The sequence below is a fragment of the Eleutherodactylus coqui genome, chromosome 8 (assembly GCF_035609145.1).
Source record: "Eleutherodactylus coqui strain aEleCoq1 chromosome 8, aEleCoq1.hap1, whole genome shotgun sequence".
Classification (NCBI taxonomy): domain Eukaryota; kingdom Metazoa; phylum Chordata; class Amphibia; order Anura; family Eleutherodactylidae; genus Eleutherodactylus; species Eleutherodactylus coqui.
This window is the reverse complement of record NC_089844.1, coordinates 179,882,957-179,904,581: the sequence shown is the minus strand read 5'-3', so window position 1 is coordinate 179,904,581 and position 21,625 is coordinate 179,882,957.

Below are 21,625 nucleotides of genomic sequence, written 5' to 3'. Positions count from 1 at the left end.
GGCTCAATAGGGAGAGACACTGACTAGAAAGCAACAGTTACCTGACAATAGCTCAAGGAGAACAATGGAATAACTCCTCACCAGCATTGTTTCATGAAGGGTTGATCACGTCAGACCAATCTGATCAGCTACTACGATGAAGTAAGTTCTAGGCTGGACCTGGGAGAGTCTATTAATCTCGTATATCAGGACTTCTCTAAAGCATTTGACACCGTGCCGCATAATAGGCTGATACATAAAATGAGACAGCTCGGATTGGGTGAAAATGTGTGTATCTGGGTAAAGAACTGGCTCAGAGATAGAAAGCACAGGGTGGTAATAAACAGTTCATACTCAGATTGGGCCACCACCACTAGCGGGGTGCCACAGGGTTCAATATTGGGCCCCATTCTGTTCAATGTATTTATCAACGACCTGATAGAGGGGCTACACAGTAAAATATCAACATTTGCAGATGACACAAAATTATACAATATATTTAAAATGCAAAATATCAAAATTTGCAGATGACACAAAATTATACAATATATTTAAAATGCAACGAAGGACAATGTACGGCTACAAATAGACCTAGATAAGCTAGGGGCTTGGGCAGAAAAATGGCAAATGAAGTTGAATGTTTATAAATGTAAGGTTATGCACATGGTCAGGAGAAACAGATGTTACCAATATACACTAAAAGGGGTACTGCTATGAAAAAGTTATATGCAAAAAGACCAGGGGGTACTAGTGGATTGTGAATTAAACTGGAGTAACCAATGACAGTCAGCTGCTGTAAAAGCTAATAAAGTCTTGGGGTGCATTAAAATAGATATAGGGGCGAAGGATGAGAACATTATCCTCCCACTATATAAGGCACTTGGCAGGCCCCACATGGAATACTGCATACAGTTCTGGTCACCGGTGCTCAGGAAAGATGTTACAGTGCTGGAGGGGGTTCAAAGAAGGGAACTAAATTAATACATGGAATGAAGGAACTGTAATACCCAGATAGGTTATCAAAATTCAGATTATTTACCCTGGAAAAAAGACGGCTAAGGGGTGATCAAATATCTATGTATAAATACATGAGGGGACAATACAAAGATCTCTCCCACAATCTGTTTATACCCAGGACTGTGACGGTAACAAGAGGGTATCTGCTACGTTTAGAAGAAAGCAGGTTTCATTGCGAACACAGAAAAGGGTTCTTTACTGTAAGAGCAGTGAGACTGTGAAACTGTCTGCCTGAGGATGTGGTAATGGCAGAATCCATAGGAGTTTAAGAGCGGACTTGATGTCTTTCTAGAGTGGAAAGATATTACAGGAAATACATTTTAGGTGATCAGCGGGTTGTTGATCCGGGTATACAGACAGGTAGGAACTATTAGAGGTTGATCCAGGGATTAGTCTGACTGCCATTAGGGAGTCGAAAAGGAATTTTTCCTCAAAAAGAGCTAATTGGCTTCTGCCTCTTGGGGTTTTTTTTGCCTTCCTCTGGATCAATAAGGAGGTTAAACAGGCTGAATTAGATGGACATTGTCTTCATTTAGCCTTACATACTATGTTACTATGTAAGAGGTAACTGGTGCAAATTGCCTACGAAGTTGCTCAAGAGTGATCAGGGAAAATCAAGATATCATTGTACGTGTTTGGTAAAAATCCTCTTTGCCTTCCTTTATTTAAAAGTCTCTCCTTGGTCTCATAAAAATTAATTTTGGATAGGACATCCCATAGAGCAACCCCTGGAATGGAGCATGCATTGGAAATTCTGTTCACTCAATAAATAGCATATTCCAATGGAGATCAGGATGGGTGCAAGGTTTGGAAGAGCTGAAATATACATATTGAAGAAGGTTAGCAGGAGATGCAGATTCTGGATTCTCACGGAGTTTAATATTGTTTCTTAATGACCTATCTTCTAGGTCTATAACTTTTTCATGTAAACAAGAAACCTCTCCCTCCAAGACATTATGGCCATCTGCCAGTGCAGTGGAGAATTTGCCCATTTTTTGTTCAAGGTGAGCTGTGCAGGCAAGTTGATAAATATTAGATTAAAGTTGATGAAAGATTTTTTACATTTCCCGAGAAATTTTTTTCTGAAGAGAAAGAAGCAGCTTTTTCAATATATTTGTGGTTATATGATTACCTGTGCCTGCATATGATTGTAAATTACAGACAGGATTTTCCATCTTTAGGTCATCAGCAGTGGTAGAATGGGATCGTTTCTTGGAGGAGGGGCCCTGGAATGGTGACCTCTGGTGACCTCTCTGGAAGCAGGGTTGTGTTCCATTATCTCGGATAGAGAATTTACATTGGATAAATGCCATGATGGAGAATGTCACTCCTGAGAAGTCATTACAATTTGCTCTGGTTCTGGGCTGTGTCTATGGGAGTCTATGTCTCCACTGCTACAGAGAGGGTCAGCTTTCTGGTAGCTAAAGATTTGGTTCTTTTTTCACCCATTTTGGGCCCACAATAGCAACTTTTTTGCAGATTGGTAATATTCCCTTGTTAATAATATGAGGATATTCATCTCCAACAAATTGCCCTTGTTGTCCACAAACAGTGAGTCAAGAATGCTTGCTTTACATAATATCAAAAGTGACAAAGTATCTTGCATAGTTGAATTATGAGCCACTCAGGTAACATAAACGATCAAGAATTTGGGTTTTAATCCATCATGACAATATCCAGATAATGGGAACACGGACCTATAGTTAGTTAAATCTGCTCTTTATTGAAATAAGTGCTTTACACAATCAGAAGCTCGGAGTACGCATTTCAGCTCAGCAGAGCCTTGTTCACGAGGCTGAAAGATATATGAATCCATCATGGCTTTAAGTAGAATTGTAGTTTTTGATGTAAAAGCCTTTTACTAAAAGGCAAGCCCGATTGCTGTAAATATCCCCTTCTTAAGTTATCGTACTGTATGATCAAAATGGCACCTGACCAGGAGGATGCAAATGAAAATGAAGACAATTATAAGGGGGATACCAAAGGTATCAGTGCGAAGCAGGAATCTGACCCTGGGGAGAGTAGTTTCTTGATTGCCCGATCACCTCTCTCCACGTGTTCTGGAGCAAGGGACTTCAGGCACCACCGCTGCTATGTATTCAGGGCCTTACTTTTCTAGGAGCAGGCATTTCTCTCCAGTAAGCTCCCTTATAGTGGGCATCTGAACTCTTTATGCAACTTCTGTCAGTGAAGAATTGTTACAGACATGGCAAACGTGCACCTTCAAAAATTTACTTAACAGTATCTCTGACTTGGGAGATCCTCGTGTGGCGCAGAGTGTAAGCTCATCAGGAATGCGTCAGGTAGCCGGCTCAAGGTTGACTCAGCCCTCCATCCTTCCGAGGTCAGTAAAATGAGAACCCAGCTTGGTGGGGGGTAATTAAGTAATAATTGACCTATCTTAATTAAGTAATAATTACCCGAAAGCGCTGCGTAATAAGTTGGCGCTATACAAATACCAAGATTTATTTATTATTTATATCCTCCTCAATTTTAAGCTTGAGGTCACTTTGGTTCCCGGTCTATTCTCATGGCTTATTAGAGATGAGCGAGCACCAAAATGCTCGGGTGCTCGTTGCTCGAGTCGAACGTTCCGCTATGCATCAATGGGCAACTCTAGCAATTTTGTATATCGCCAATGCTCTCTAAGGTTTTCATTGGTGAAAATCTGCAAAACCCAAGAAAGTGATGGAAACGACACAGAAACGGATAGGGCAAGCAAGAGGCACCATGGTCCCCAGGTCCCACTATTAAGGCACAATAGCGGCAAGAGTGAGCCCCCCCTAACAATTTTTACTTCGGACAAACCCTCATTAGCAAGGCACACCTTAGCTAAGCACCACACTACCTCCAACCAAGCACAAGCACTGCCTGCAGGACACACCGCTGCCTCTTTTAGGGCGCCCACCCACTGGCGTTTGCGATTTTCGTGCGTGAAAAACGCCGCGTTTTCCCCGCGTTTTCCGCGGTCTTTTTTGCCGCGTTTTCGCGGCGTTTTCGCAGCTTTTCCATTAATTTCCATTGACTTTCATGGGTGCATTAGGAGATAAATAAGGACACATATGCAACTGACAGTTCCTATGTTAAAAAACGCAACGCAACGCAAAACGCCAGTGGACAGGAGTACATTCAATTCTAATTGCTCTGCAGAAAAAACGCAAAACGCAAAGAAAAAAAAATCGCCAGTGGGTGGGCGCCCTTACTGGGTTACATGCTACCCAACCCCCCCTCCCGCGTGACCCTGCGTCTGCAGCGCACACAAAAGTGTCCCTGCGCAGCCTTAAAGTGGTTGTCCCGCGAAACAAAGTGGGGGTGTACACTCCTGTATGGCCATATTAATGCACTTTGTAATGTACATTGTGCATTAATTATGAGCCATACAGAAGTTATTCACTTACCTGTTCCGTTGCTAGCGTCCTCGTCTCCATGGTGCCGTCTAATTTTCAGCGTCTAATCGCCCGATTAGACGCGCTTGCGCAGTCCGGTCTACTCCGTGTTGAATGGGGCTGCTCGTGCTGCTCGTGCTGGAGAGCTGCTCCTCGTAGCTCCGCCCCATCACGTGTGCCGATTCCAGCCAATCAGGAGGCTGGAATCGGCAATGGACCGCACAGAAGACCTGCGGTCCACCGAGGGTGAAGATCCCGGCGGCCATCTTCGCAAGGTAAGTAAGAAGTCACCGGAGCGCGGGGATTCGGGTAAGTACTATCCGGGTTTTTTTTTCAACACATGCATCGGGTTTGTCTCGCGCCGAACGGGGGGGCTATTGAAAAAAAAAAAAAAAACGTTTCAGTGCGGGACAACCCCTTTAAGCTGCCCTCATGCCACACGCTGGCCGCATAGCCACACCACCCTCATGTCTATTTATAAGTGCGTCTGCCATGAGGAGGATCCGGAGGCACACACTGCAGAGGGTTTGCAGGGCCAGGTAGCGACCGTCTTTAAAAGGGGCGGGGCGATAGCCCACAATGCTGTAGAGAATCAATGAGAAATTGATGTTCGATCTTCATTCCAACCCTGTGCCACCTCCGTCAGGAGCTGCAAACGTGGGCATGAGTTACATAGCTAAGGGGAATCCATGTGTCCACACAGTATTCATTCTGTCTAGGCGTCGCATAGCTCAATCGACACCGCAAGGGGAAAGCCATCTGCACTCTGCCCCCTACCCAAGTCAGTCAGTGTCTTTGTGCCAGACAGGTCAAACACCGCGATTGGAACTAAGTGTGCACCAACAGCATAGGTGATTCCTAGGCAACCCAAGACATGAACAATAAATTAATCAGAGCGGCCAAACATGGCAGACTTGCACCGCGCCGACGACATACGCCTTGGCCCACAGCTTCAGCAATCGTAGGCAGGAAGCGGACTTTCACTGCACCCAGGACATAAGCCTCTGCATAAAACCCTCAGCAATCGTGGGCCTACAGCGGACTCCAATGCTAGCGTAGCTGTGAACGTCTCATTAGCGCTGTATTGCTCCTCTAGTTTGTCACAATGCAGTGCCCCGGATAGCTGAGCTAACATGAGATAAAGTACAGGTTGGCTTCGGCCCACACTCCATGCCCTAGTCAGTCTGGCCTTTTTTCATAGTCACAGGCAGGTACAACTCTGCTCTGGGAAGTCTGTGTGGACCAACAGCATGGGTGGGTTCCAGGAAGCCACCAACGGTACATAAATAAATCCCATTGCAGTCCCCCGGATAGCTGAGCTAATGTGACATAAAGTACAGGTAGGCTTCGGACCACACTGCATGCCCGAGTCAGACTGGAGTTTTTTAATTAATAGTCACAGGCAGGTACAACTCCGCTCAGGGACGTCTGTGTGCACCCACAGCATGGGTGGGTCCCAGGAAGCCACTGGCATTACATAAATAATTCCCATTGCAGTGCTCCACACAGCTGAGCTAACGTCAGATAAAATACAGGTGGGGTTCCGCCCACACTGCATGCCCCTGTCAGACTGGGTTTTTTTTATAAATAGACACAGGCAGGTACAACTCCCCTATGGGAAGTCTGTGTGGAGTGGACCCACAGCATGGGTGGCTCCCTGGAACCCACCAACGGTACATTAATAAATCCCATTGCAGTGCCCCGGACAGCAGAGCTAACGTCAGATAAAATACAGGTGGGCTTCGGCCCACACTGCATGCCCCAGTCAGACAGGGTTTTCTTAATTAATAGTCACAGGCAGGTACAACTCCGCTATGGGAAGTCTGTGTCCACCCACAGCATGGGTGGCTCCCTGGAACCCACCGACGGTACATAAATACATCCCATTGCAGTGCCTTGGATAGCAGAGCTAACATCAGATAAAATACAGGTGGGCTTCGGACCACACTGCATGCCCCAGTCAGACTGAGTTTTCTTAATTAATAGTCACAGGCAGGTACAACTCCGCTCAGGGTAGTCTGTGTGGACCCACAGCATGGGTGGGTCCCAGGAAGCCACCGACGGTACATTAATAAATCCCATTGCAGTGCCCCGGACAGATGAGCTAACGTTAGATAAAATACAGGTGGGCTTCGACCCACACTGTATGCCCCAGTCATACCAGGTTTTTTTGGGGGGGCCAGATAAGTAGAACACCGCAATGTGAAAACTTAGTGCAGCCATACTATGCACAGACCCCTGTAGTATTCCTGTAGCAAAGGTATAAGCTGACCCCACTAACAGTTATGTTGCAGAGGTCTAGGTAGACCCCAGTAACATTTCTGTAGTTACAGTATAGACAGACCCCAATAACATTTCCATAGCAGCAGTATAGGCAGAGCCCAGTAACATTTCAGTAGCAGCAGTATAGGCAGAGCCCAGTATTAGTAACATTTCATTAGTAACAGTATAGACAGACCCCAGTAACATTTCCGTTGCAACAGTATAGGCAGAGCCCAGTATTAGGTACATTTCTGTAGTAACATTATAGACAGACTCCAGTAATATTTTAGTTGCAGAAGTATACGCAGAACCCAGACGCCTGTAACATTTCTGCAGCTGAAGTATAGGCAGACCCCTGTAATGTTAATGCAGTTACTCTCCTCTCCTTTGGCCCAAACAAGTTTCTCCGATAACTGTGGTAACACGAGAGAAAATACATGATGCATATTGCTGATCCCCTGACCCCAAGCGGGAGGAGGAGGTGGCATTACAAGGCCAAGACACCATTACCAGGACCCGCTATAGTCTGTGTGGGAAGCACGTTAGCGGGCCCAGGGTCAGGCTTGGTTCCGCGTCTCCACCTTGAATTTTGCCTCCATGGGCAAAATCAAACCTTTAAATGTGAATAAGAGCCAATGGACAACAGTGTAGCCACAGAACAAAAGTGGAAGCGACAACAGCTATGTGGAAAAGCTAGTATTTTCTGAGACAAGAGGGGAATTTGATAGCAATGAAAAGGATATTCTTGGAACTAAAAGTCAGAACTCCTCCTCATCTCAATCAGAAATATGGAAAGGCTTCATTCATATGTTTTCTGTTGACCATTGCAAAGTGTTAGCAATGCAAGTTTCTGGCTATACCACTCATCTTTGTCAGGAATTACCAAAGATGATCACAAGTAAATGCCTCATCAATCAGTCCAAAATCAGTCCGGGAGTATGTGGCTCTCAGCTGTCCTGCTTCCACCAAGGATATGTGCCTGCTGCTACTCTGTCTCCAGCCATGCAGGGATGCTGTGTTCTATATACGGCTCTATTCCTATCTCAGCTGTACACAACAATATGTAATTATTATCTGCACCAACAAGATAGAAGCAGCAATTGCTCTACCGGTCGGCTGAATGCTTCAGCTAGGAATAATCGAATACGACCCCGGCTGTATTTATATGGTTTTCAGAACTGTGGCCATGATTAAGAGGGACGGGGGTGAGGGGGGTGCATTGCTATTGTGCCGGTTTAGGTGAAATTCTTGGACCGCCGCAGGAGGGACCAAAGCTAAACCATTTGCTAAGAATGTTTTCATTGTTGGAAGAGGGGAGGAGGAGGAGGGAGAGGGTTTACAGGTGATGGCATTACAAGGCCAAGACAGCATGACCAGGACCCGCTATAGTCTGTGTGGGAAGCACGTTAGCGGGCCCTGGTTCAGGCTGCGTTCCGCGCTTCCACCGTGAATTTTTCCTCCATGGGCAAAATCAAACCTTCAGATGCGAATAACAGCCAATGGACAACAGTGTAGCCACAGAACGTGTGATGTGAAGCTGGGGACCCCAGAAACTTTCCTCTCTCCTAATCCTGCAGCAGCCGGCTGCGATTCACCTGGACCAGGAACTCGGCCTGTGCCCACACCCTCACTTGGACCTCCGCATCCTTGCCCGCATCCACGGCCACATCCTCTAGGCCTACCCCTACGCCTCAGCATGGTGTATTTCGAATACAGCAGACACTGAGCGTTGTTAAAAATTAAACGATTATTGGCCTGCACTTGGAGGCTGACAGCGGTACTGTAACGCACACTCTATGCTGAAAAAATTGTACGCTTGCCTGCAGAAAGGCCAAGCTGGCTAAGGAAGTCAGTTACCTGTTCTTTCCCCATTACAATGACTGGATTAGCCTGCAAAAAGTTGCACAGCCCCAACCTGGCGTAGTTGCAGTTCCCACGGGACATAGACCACGGCATACAGCTTCAGCAATCGGAGGCAGGAAGCGGACTTTCACTGCACCCAGGACATAGGCCTCTGCAAAAACCCTCAGCAATCGCGGGCCTAGAGCGGACTCCAATGCTAGCGTAGCTGTGAAGGTCTCATTAGCGCTGTTTCGCTCCTCTTGTTTTTCCCAATGCAGTGTCCCGGATAGCTGCGGTAACGTGAGATAAAATAAAGGTTGGCTTTGGCATACACTCCATGCCCTAGTCAGTCTGTTTTGTTTTTTTTTGTTATGGCCAGATACGTAGAGCACCACGATGGGAAAACGTAGTGCACCCATATAATGCACAGACTCCTGTAATATTCCTGTTGCAAACGTATAAGCTGACCCCACTAATAGCTATGTTGCAGTAGTCTAGGGAGACCCCAGTAACATTTCAGTAGCAGCAGTGTATGCTGAGCCCAGTAACATTTCAGTAGTAACAGTATAGACAGACCCCAGTAACAATTCAGTTGCAGCACTATAAACTGACCCCAGTAACATTTCAGTAGCAGCAGTGAAGGCAGAGCCAAGTAACATTTCAGTAGTAACAGTATAGACAGACCCCAGTAACATTTCATTTACAGTATTATAGACAGATCTCAGTAACATTTCAATAGCAGCAGTGTAGACAGACCCCAGTAACATTTCATTTGCAGCAGTATAGACAGACCCCAGTAGCATTTCAGTAGCAGGAGTATATACAGACCCCAGTAACATTTCAGTAGTAACAGTATGGACAGGTTTCGCAGTAGCAGGGGGAACACCTGGATAATTCTTTATTTCGTCACAGTGAGGGTTCTCAGGTAACTCTAAAACGTAACTTTTAATTACAGTCTTACATAAAAAGGATTCTGTTTAGTCAAAGTCCTAGCTTACAGACACACAAACAAAAAATGTTAAAATGTCTAACCCCTAGCAACTTCTGGGGAAAGAACAGCCAATGAGCCACCCTTAAAAAAAGTGTATAGTTACACAGTATCGGGAAATCAGGAATTCCCGATACTTCTCAAGTTTAATATCGTATACAACTTGAGACAGAGTATTTAAGTTTGGCTCAATGGAACTAGCTAGATTGTTCCCATCATAGTGAACAGATAGTACAGCTATTCAATGAAGATGAATGCTGTCAATTTCATCAACAGGCCGTGGTTGTGTCTCTTGGTTGGGATGAGATACACTTTTTACGGCTAGTCGAAGAAGAAAAAAATTTTTTTAAAGCTGACAATCGTCAATCATTATGGCTCAACATGGCGTTCTTATAAGCCAATGTATAGCCACAAAGTGCAGTGCATCAACTGCTGAAAAAATGCTTAACTGGGTTCGACGCGTTTCCGCTACGATAAACGCAGCCTCATCAGGAACCATCAATTATGGATCAATAAGTCAGCTATAAAGAGATCGGTAAGTCCCGAAAACGAGACTCACCCCTCTTTAAATAGAAGGAAAGTGGACTGTTCTACCAATTAATGAGAACAAATAAGTCCGCTTCCTGACAGAAAATAAAACTGCAGGATTGGAGATTGAAAGGTAAGTCCCAAGGTGGGGAGATACCCTGCATTCACTCAGAGGAGATAGACGATCCTATCACTAGGTGAAACTGGGCTTATCTTTTCTAACCTAGTGATAGGATCGTCTATCTCCTCTGAGTGAATGCAGGGTATCTCCCCACCTTGGGACTTACCTTTCAATCTCCAATCCTGCAGTTTTATTTTCTGTCAGGAAGCGGACTTATTTGTTCTCATTAATTGGTAGAACAGTCCACTTTCCTTCTATTTAAAGAGGGGTGAGTCTCGTTTTCGGGACTTACCGATCTCTTTATAGCTGACTTATTGATCCATAATTGATGGTTCCTGATGAGGCTGCGTTTATCGTAGCGGAAACGCGTCGAACCCAGTTAAGCATTTTTTCAGCAGTTGATGCACTGCACTTTGTGGCTATACATTGGCTTATAAGAACGCCATGTTGAGCCATAATGATTGACGATTGTCAGCTTTAAAAAAATTTTTTTCTTCTTCGACTAGCCGTAAAAAGTGTATCTCATCCCAACCAAGAGACACAACCACGGCCTGTTGATGAAATTGACAGCATTCATCTTCATTGAATAGCTGTACTATCTGTTCACTATGATGGGAACAATCTAGCTAGTTCCATTGAGCCAAACTTAAATACTCTGTCTCAAGTTGTATACGATATTAAACTTGAGAAGTATCGGGAATTCCTGATTTCCCGATACTGTGTAACTATACACTTTTTTTAAGGGTGGCTCATTGGCTGTTCTTTCCCCAGAAGTTGCTAGGGGTTAGACATTTTAACATTTTTTGTTTGTGTGTCTGTAAGCTAGGACTTTGACTAAACAGAATCCTTTTTATGTATAACAGTATGGACAGAGCCCAAAAATATTTCAGTTGCAGCAGTATAGACTGACCCCAGTAACATTTCAGAAGTAACAGCATAGACAGAGCCCAAAAATATTTCAGTTGCAGCAGTATAGACAGACCCCAGTAACATTTCAGTAGCAGCAGTGTAGGCAGAGCCCAGTAACATTTCAGTAGCAGCAGTATAGACAGACCCCAGTAACATTTCATTTACAGCAGTATAGACTGAATCTAGTAACAATTCGGTAGCAGCAGTGTAGGCAGAGCCTAGTAACATTTCAGTAGTAACAGTATAGACAGACCCCAGTAACATTTCAGTAGTAATAGTATGAACAGACCCCAAAAACATTTCAGTTGCAGCAGTATAGACTGACCCCAGTAACATTTCAGTAGCAGCAGTGTGCCCAGAGCCCAGTAACATTTCAGTAGTAACGGTATAGACAGACCCCAGTAATATTTCAGTAGTAACAGTATAGACAGATTCCAAAAACATTTCAGTTGCAGCAGTATAGACAGACCCCAGTAACATTTCAGTAGTAACAGTATAGACAGACCGCAAAAACATTTCAGTTGCAGGAGTATAGACAGACCCGAGTAACATTTTAATTGCAGCATTATAGACAGACCGAAGTAACATTTTGGTAGCAGCAGTGTAGGCAGAGCCCAGTAACATTTCAGTAGTTAGAGTATAGACAGACCCCAGTAACATTTCATTTGCAGCAGTATAGACAGACCCCAGTAGCATTTCAGTAGCAGGAGTATATACAGACCCCAGTAGCATTTCAGTAGCAGGAGTATATACAGACCCCAGTAACATTGCAGTAGTAACAGTATGGACAGAGCCCAAAAATATTTCAGTTGCAGCAGTATAGACAGACACCAGTAACATTTCAGTAGCAGCAGATTTGGCAGAACCAAGAAACATTTCAGTAGTTACAGTATAGACAAACACCTGTAACATTTCAGTAGTAGCAGTATAGACAGACCCCAAAAATATTTCAGTTGCAGCAGTATAGACAGACCCCAGTAACATTTCAGTAGCAGCAGTGTAGGCTGAACCCAGTAACTTTTCAGTAGTAATACTTTAGACAGACCCCAGTAACATTTCAGTTGCAGCAGTATAGGCAGACCCCAGTAACATTTCAGTAGCATCAGTGTGCGCAGAGCCCAGTAACATTTCATTTGCAGCAGTATAGACAGACTCCAGTAACATTTCAGTAGTAACAGTATAGACAGACCCCAAAAGCATTTTAGTTGCAGCAGTATAGACAGACCCCAGTAACATTTCAGTAGCAGCAGTGTAGGCAGAACCCAGTAAAGTTTCAGTAATAACAGTATGCACAGACCCCAGTAACATTTCAGTAGTAACAGTATAGACAGACCTCAAAAGCATTTCAGTTGCAGGAGTATAGACAGACCCCAGTAACATTTCATTTGCAGCATTATAGACAGACCGAAGTAACATTTCAATAGCAGCAGTGTAGGCAGAGCCCAGTAACATTTCAGTAGTTAGAGTTTAGTCAGACCCCAGTAACACTTCATTTGCAGCAGTATAGACAGACCCCAGTAACATTTCAGTAGCAGGAGTATAGACAGACCCCAGTAACATTTCAGTAGTAACAGTATAGGCAGACTCCAAAAACATTTCAGTTGCAGCAGTATAGACAGACCCCAGTAACATTTCAGTAGCAGCAGTTTAGGCAGAACCCAGAAACATTTCAGTAGTTACAGTATAGACAGCCCCCTGTAACATTTCAGTTGTAACAGTATTGACAGACCCCCAAAACATTTCAGTTGCAGCAGTATAGACAGACCCCAGTAACATTTCAGAAGTAACAGTAAGACAGACCCCAGTAACATTTCATTTGCAGCAGTATAGACAGACCCCAGTAACATTTCATTTGCAGCAGTGCAAGCAGAGCCCAGTAACATTTCAGTAGTAACAGTATAGACAGACCGCAGTAACATTGCAGTCGCAGCAGTATAGACAGTACCCAGTAACATTTCAGTTGCAGAAGTGTAGGCAGAGCCCAGGAACATTTCAGTAGTTAGAGTATAGACAGACGCCAGTAGCATTTCAGTAATAACAGTATAGAGAGACCCCCAAAATATTTCAGTTGCAGCAGTATAGACTGACCGCAGTAACATTTCAGTAGCAGCAGTGTAGGCAGAGCCCAGTAACATTTCAGTAGTAACAGTATAGAAAGACCCCAGTAACATTTAAGTAGTAACAGTAAGGAAAGACCCCAAAAGCATTTCAGTTGCAGCAGTGTAGACAGACCCCAGTAAAATTTCAGTAGTTACAGTATAGACAGACCCCAAAAACATTTCAGTTGCAGCAGTATAGACTGACCCCAGTAACATTTGAGTAGCAGCAGTTTAGGCAGAACCCAGTAACATTTCAGTAGTTACAGTGTAGACAGACCCCTGTAATATTTCAATAGTAACTGTATAGACAGACACCAAAACATTTCAGTTGTAGCAGTATAGACAGACACCAGTAATATTTCAGTTGCAGCATTATATACAGACCCCAGTAACATTTCAGTAGCAGCTTTGTGGGCAGAGCCCAGTAATATTTCAGTAGTTAGAGTCTAGACAGACCCCAGTAACATTTCATTGCAGCAGTATAGAGAGACCTCAGTAACATTTCAGTAGCAACAGTGTTCGCAGAGCCCAGTAACATTGCATTTGCAGCAGTATAGACAGACCCCAGTAACATTTCAGTAGTAACAGTATAGACAGACCACAAAAGCATTTTAGTTGCAGCAGTATAGGCAGACCCCAGTAACATTTAAGTAGCGTCAGTGTAGGCAGAACCCAGTAACGTTTCAGTAGTAATAGTATAGAAAGACCCCAGTAACATTTCAGTAGTAACAGTATAGACAGACCCCAGTAACACTTCATTTGCAGCAGTATAGACAGATCCCAATACCATTTCAGTAGCAGCAGTGTAGTCAGAGCCCAGTAAAATTTCAGTAGTAAAAGAATAGACAGACCCCAGTAACATTTCAGTACTAATAGTATAGACAGACCCCAGTAATATTTCAGTTTTAGCAGTATAGACAGACCCTAGTAAAATTACAGTAGTAACAGTATAGAGAGATCCAAAAAAATGTCAGTAGCAGCAGTATGGAAAGACCCCAGTAACATTTCAGTAGCAGCAGTGTAGGCAGAACCCAGTAACATTTCAGTAGTAACAGTATAGACAGACCCCAGTAACATTTCATTTGCAGCAGTATAGACAGACCCCAGTAAAATTTTAGTAGCAGCAGTGTGGGCAGAGCCCAGTAATATTTCAGTAGTTGGAATATAGACAGACCCCAGTAACATTTCATTTGTAGCAGTATAGACAGACCGCAGTAACATTTCCGTAGCAGCAGTGTGGGCAGAGCCCAGTAACATTGCATTTGCAGCAGTATAGACATACCCCAGTAACATTTCAGTAGTAACAGTATAGACAGACCAAAAAACATTTTAGTTGCAGCAGTATAGACAGACCCCAGTAACATTTCAGTAGCAGCAGTGTAGGCAGAACCCAGTAACGTTTCAGTAGTAACAGTATAGAAAGACCCCAGTAACATTTCAGTAGTAACAGTATAGACAGACCCCAGTAACATTTCCTTTGCAGCAGCATAGACAGATCCCAATACCATTTCAGTAGCAGCAGTGTAGTCAGAGCCCAGTAAAATTTCAGTAGTAAAGTATAGACAGACCCCAGTAACATTTCAGTAGTAACAGTATAGACAGACCCCAGTAACATTTCAGTTGCAGCAGTATAGACAGATCCTAGTAAAATTACAGTAGTAACAGTATAGAGAGACCCCCCAAAAATTTCAGTTGCAGTAGTATGGAAAGACCCCAGTAACATTTCAGTAGCAGCAGTGTAGGCAGAACCCAGTAACACTTCAGTAGTAACAGTATAGACAGACCACAGTAACCTTTCATTTGCAGCAGTATAGACAGAGCCCAGTAACATTTCAGTAACAGTAGTGCAAGCAGAGCCCAGTGACATATCAGTAGTAACAGTATAGACAGACTCCAGTAACATTTGAGTTGCAGCAGTATAGACAGACCCCAGTAACATTTCAGTTGCAGAAGTGTAGGCAGAGCCCAGTAACATTTCAGTAGTTTGAGTATAGACAGACCCCAGTAACATTTCAGTAGCAGCAGTATAGATAGACCCCAGTAACATTTCAGTAGTAACAGTATAGACAGACCCCAAAAGCATTTTAGTTGCAGCAGTATAGACAGACGCCAGTAACATTTCAGTAGCAGCAGGGTAGGCAGAACCCAGTAACGTTTCAGTAGTAACAGTATAGACAGGCCACAGTAACATTTCAGTAGTAACAGTATAGACAGACCCCAGTAACATTTCAGTTGCAGCAGTATAGACAGATCCTAGTAAAATTACAGTAGTAACAGTATAGAGAGACCCCCCAAAAATTTCAGTTGCAGCAGTATGGAAAGACCCCAGTAACATTTCAGTAGCAGCAGTGTAGGCAGAACCCAGTAACACTTCAGTAGTAACAGTATAGACAGACCCCAGTAACCTTTCATTTGCAGCAGTATAGACAGACCCCAGTAACATTTCAGTAACAGTAGTGCAAGCAGAGCCCAGTGACAGATCAGTAGTAACAGTATAGACAGACCCCAGTAACATTTCAGTTGCAGAAGTGTAGGCAGAGCCCAGTAACATTTCAGTAGTTAGAGTATAGACAGACCCCAGTAACATTTCAGTAGCAGCAGTATAGATAGACCCCAGTAACATTTCAGTAGTAACAGTATAGACAGACCCCAAAAGCATTTTAGTTGCAGCAGTATAGACAGACGCCAGTAACATTTCAGTAGCAGCAGGGTAGGCAGAACCCAGTAACGTTTCAGTAGTAACAGTATAGACAGGCCACAGTAACATTTCAGTAGTAACAGTATAAACTGACACCAAAAACATTTCAGTTACAGCAGTATAGACTGACCACAGTAACATTTCATTTGCAGCATTATAGACAGACCGCAGTAACATTTCATTTGCAGCATTAGAGACAGACCCCGGTAACATTTCAGTAGCAGCAGTGTAGGCAGAGCCCAGTAACATTTCAGTAGTAAAAGTATACACAGACCCCAGTAATATTTCAGTAGTAACAGTATAGACAGACCCCAGTAACATTTCAGTTGCAGCAGTATGGACAGACCCCAGTAACATTTCAGTAGCAGCAGTATAGACAGACCCCAGTAACATTTCAGTAGTAACAGTATAGACAGACCCCAAAAATTTTTCAGATGCAGCAGTATAAACTGACCCCAGTAACATTTCAGTAGCAGCAGTGTAGGCCGAACCCAGTAACATTTCAGTAGTAACAGTATAGACAGACCCCAGTAACATTTCATTTGCAGCATTATTGACAGACCCCAATATCATTTCAGTAGCAGCCGTGTAGGCAGAGCCCAGTAACATTTCAATAGTAACAATACAGACAGACCCCAGTAACATTTCAGTAGCAGCAGTGTAGGCAGAGCCCAGTAACATTTCAGTTCCAGCAGTATAGACTGAACATAGAAACATTTCAGTAGCAGCAGTGTAGGCAGAGCCCAGTAACATTTCAGTAGTAACAGTAGATACAGACCCCAGTAACATTTCATTTGCAGCAGAATAGACAGACCCCAGTAACATCTCAGTAGCAGCAGTGTAGGCAGAGCCCAGTAACATTTTAGTAGCAACAGTATAGACAGACCACAGTGACATTTCATTTGCAGCAGTATAGAAAGACCTCAGTAACATTTCAGTAGCAGCAGTGTAGGCAGAACCCAGTAACATTTCAGTAGTAACAGTATAGACAGACCCCAGTAGCATTTCATTTGCAGCAGTATAGACAGACCTCAGTAACATTTCAGTAGCAGCAGTGTAGGCAGAGCCCAGTAACGTTTTAGTAGTAACAGTATAGACAGACCCCAGTAACATTTCAGTAGTAACAGTATAGACAGACCCCAGTAGCATTTCATTTGCAGCAGTATAGACAGATCCCAATACCATTTCAGTAGCAGCAGTGCAGCTAGAACCCAGTAATATTTCAGTAGTAACAGTATAGACAGACCCCAAAAACATTTCATTTGCAGCAGTATAGACAGACCCCAATAACATTTCAGTAGCAGCAGTGTAGGCAGAGCCCAGTAACATTTCAGTAGCAGCAGTGTAGGCAGAGCCCAGTAACATTTCAGTAGTAACAGTATAGACAGACCCCAGTAACATTTCATTTGCAGCAGTATAGACAGACCCCAGTAACATTTCAGTAGCAGCAGTGTAGGCAGAACCCAGTAACATTTCAGTAGTAACAGTATAGATAGACCCGAGTAACATTTCAGTAGTGACAGTATAGACAGACCCCAAAAACATTTCAGTTGCTGCAGTATAGACAGATCCCAATACCATTTCAGTAGCAGCAGTGCAGCTAGAACCCAGTAACATTTAAGTTGTAACAGTATAGACAGACCCCAGTAACATTTCAGTAGTAACAGTATAGACAGACCCCAAAAACATTTCAGTTGCTGCAGTATAAAAAGACCCCAGTAACATTTCAGTAGCAGCAGTGTGGGCAGAACCCAGTAACATTTCAGTAGTAACAGTATAGAAAGACCCCAGTAACAGTTCAGTAGCAGCAGTGTAGGCAGAACCCAGTAACATTTCAGTAGTAACAGTATAAACAGACCCCAGTAACATTTCAGTAGTAACGGTATAGACAGACCCAAAAAGCATTTCAGTTGCAGCAGTATAGAAAGACCCTAGTAGCATTTCAGTAGCAGCAGTGTAGGCAGAGCCCAGTAACATTTCAGTAGTAACAGTATAGACAGACCCCAGTAACATTTCATTTGCAGCAGTATAGACAGACCCCAGTAAAATTTCAGTAGCAGCAGTGTGGGCAGAGCCCAGTAATATTTCAGTAGTTAGAATATAGACAGACCCCAGTAACATTTCATTTGAAGCAGTATAGACAGACCGCAGTAACACTTCCGTAGCACCAGTGTGGGCAGAGCCCAGTAACATTGCATTTGCAGCAGTATAGACAGACCCCAGTAATACTTCAGTAGTAACAGTATAGACAGACCAAAAAACATTTTAGTTGCAGCAGTATAGACAGACCCCAGTAACATTTCAGGAGCAGCAGTGTAGGCAGAACCCAGTAACGTTTCAGTAGTAACAGTATAGAAAGACCCCAGTAACATTTCAGTAGTAACAGTATAGACAGACCCCAGTAACAGTTCATTTGCAGCAGCATAGACAGATCCCAATACCATTTCAGTAGCAGCAGTGTAGTCAGTGCCCAGTAAAATTTCAGTAGTAAAGTATAGACAGACCCCAGTAACACTTCAGTAGTAACAGTATAGACAGACCCCAGTAACATTTCAGTTGCAGCAGTATAGACAGACCCTAGTAAAATTACAGTAGTAACAGTATAGAGAGACCCCCCAAAAATTTCAGTTGCAGCAGTATGGAAAGACCCCAGTAACATTTCAGTAGCAGCAGTGTAGGCAGAACCCAGTAACATTTCAGTAGTAACAGTATAGACAGACCCCAGTAACCTTTCATTTGCAGCAGTATAGACAGACCCCAGTAACATTTCAGTAACAGTAGTGCAAGCAGAGCCCAGTGACATATCAGTAGTAACAGTAAAGACAGACCCCAGTAACATTTCAGTTGCAGCAGTATAGACAGACCCCAGTAACATTTCAGTTGCAGAAGTGTAGGCAGAGCCCAGTAACATTACAGTAGTTAGAGTATAGACAGACCCCAGTAACATTTCAGTAGCAGCAGTATAGACAGACCCCAGTAACATTTCAGTAGTAACAGTATAGACAGACCCCAAAAGCATTTTAGTTGCAGCAGTATAGACAGACGCCAGTAACATTTCAGTAGCAGCAGGGTAGGCAGAACCCAGTAATGTTTCAGTAGTAACAGTATAGACAGGCCACAGTAACATTTCAGTAGTAACAGTATAAACTGACCCCAAAAACATTTCAGTTACAGCAGTATAGACTGACCACAGTAACATTTCATTTGCAGCATTATAGACAGACCGCAGTAACAATTCATTTGCAGCATTATAGACAGACCCCAGTAACATTTCAGTAGCAGTAGTGTAGGCAGAGCCCAGTAACATTTCAGTAGTAACAGTATAGACAGACCCCAGTTACATTTCCTTTGCAGCAGTATAGACCAACTCCAGTAACATTTCAGTTGTAGCAGTGTAGGCAGAGCCCAGTAACATTTCAGTAGTAACAGTATAGACAGAGCCCAGTAACATTTCAGTAGTAACAGTATAGACAGACCCCTAAAACATTTCAGTTGCAGCAGTATAGACAGACCCCAGTAACATTTCAGTAGGAGCAGTGTAGGCAGAACCCAGTAACATTTCAGTTGCAGCAGTATAGTCATACCCCAGTAACATTTCCTTTGCAGCAGTGTAGGATGAGCCCAGTAACATTTTTTAGGAGCAGAAGTATAGGCAGACTGAAGTAACATTTCTGTCGCAGAAGTATAGGCGGACCCCTGTAGCATTACTGTGGCAGAAGTATAAGCAGGCAGACCCGGGTGACATTTCTGTAGCAAGAGTGTAGGCCAACCCCTGACACATTGGTGTACCATGAGTGTAGGCGAAGGCCAGAAAAATTACTTGGATTACAGTGTAGGCGAAGGCCAAAAAAATTGCTGTACCAACAGCACAAATGTACCCCAGAAAAATTGCTCAACCCAGAGGGCAGGTGAAACCCATTAATATTTTAGCTTACTGTGGCTTAATTTGTAACAGAGCCTGGAGGCAGCCCTGTTAAAAAAATTGGTTCATGTTGAAGTTTCAAGGCTTTAGTTATAAACATAGAAATATTGTTTGACAAAAGTTATATGAGCCTTTTGAGCCGCAGAAAAATTGGCACTTCAGCGTGATGACAGGATATTTCAGGAGGAGGAGCAGGAGGAGAAGGGCTAATATCATACACAGATTGACAAAGGCAAATGTCCCTTTTTTTTACAGTGATAGAGAACAATGCTTGCATCCGCGGTTGCAGCGAAAAGAACCTTTAGGTAACGCTGCTCTACGTTGGTGGAGAAGAGAAGTCTGGGGAAATCCTGGCTTTGTTCATCTTTATGAGTGTAAGCATGTCGGCACTGTCGGTTGATTCCCCCAGCTGCACTAAACTCCCTCTCTGACAAGACACTAGCGGCAGGGCAAGCAAGCACCCCAGGGCATACAGCGCGAGTTCGTGCCACGTGTCCAGCTTTGACACCCAGTAGTTGTACGGAGGAAATGTGTCACGGAGGACGGTGGTATGATCGGCTACGTACACCCTCACCATCTTTTTACAGTGCTCCCTCCGACTCAGCCTTGACTGGGGAGTGGTGACACAGTCTTGCTGGGGAGCCATAAAGCTGGCAAAGGCCTTGGAGAGAGTTCCCCTGCCTGCGCTGAACATGCTGCCTGATCTCCGCGTCTCCTCTGCTACTTGGCCCTCGGAACTACGCCTTCTGCCACTAGTGCTGTCAGATGGGAAGTTTACCATCAGTTTGTCCACCAGGGCCCTGTGGTATTGCATTACTCTCGAACCCCTTTCCTCTTCGGGAATGAGAGTCGAAAGGTTCTCCTTATACCGTGGGTCGAGCAGTTGTGTACACCCAGTAATCCGCAGTGGCCAGAATGCGTCTCACGCGAGGGTCACGAGAAAAGCATCCTAACATGAAGTCAGCTATGTGTGCCAGGGTTCCTGTACGCAACACATCGCTGTCCTCACTAGGAAGATCACTTTCTGGATTCTCCTCCTCCTCCACAGGCCATACACACTGAACAGATGAGAGGCAAGCAGGATGGGTACCCTCTGCAGTGGGCCCAGCTATCTCTTCCCCCTCCTCCTAATCCTCTGGCTCCTCCCCCTCCTCCTCCTCCAAAACGCGCTGAGATATAGACATGAGGGTGCCCTGACTATCCAGCGACATACTGTCTTCCCCCGGCTCCTGTTCTGACCGCAAAGCGTCAGTCTTTATGCTTTGCAGGGAACTTCTCAACAGGCATAGCAGAGGAATGGTGACGCTAATGAGCATCGCCGCTCACCATCTGGGTAGACTCCTCAAAGTTTCCAAGGACCTGGCAGATATCTGCCATCCATGCCCACTCCTTTGTAAAGAATTGAGGAGGCTGACTCCTACTACGCCACCCATGTTGGAGTTGGTATTCCACTATAGCTCTAGGCTGCTCATACAGCCTGGCCAACATGTGCAGCGTAGAGTTCCACTGTTTGGGCACGTCGCACAGCAGTGGGTGCACTAGCATATTAAACCGATGTTGCAGTGTCCGCAGGGTGGCAGCGTCCATGTTGGACTTGCGGAAACGTGTGCTGACCCGGCGCACCTTGCCGAGCAGGTCTGACAAGTGTGGGTAGTTTTTAAGAAACCGCTGAACCACCAAATTAAAGACATGAGCCAGGCATGGCATGTGTGTGAGGCTGCCGAGCTGCAGAGCCGCCACCAGGTTACGGCCGTTTACACACACAACCATGCCCGGTTGGAGGCTCAGCGGCGAAAGCCAGCGGTCGGTCTGCTCTGTCAGACCATGCAACAGTTTGTGGGCCGTGTGCCTCTTCTCTCCTAAGCTGATTAGTT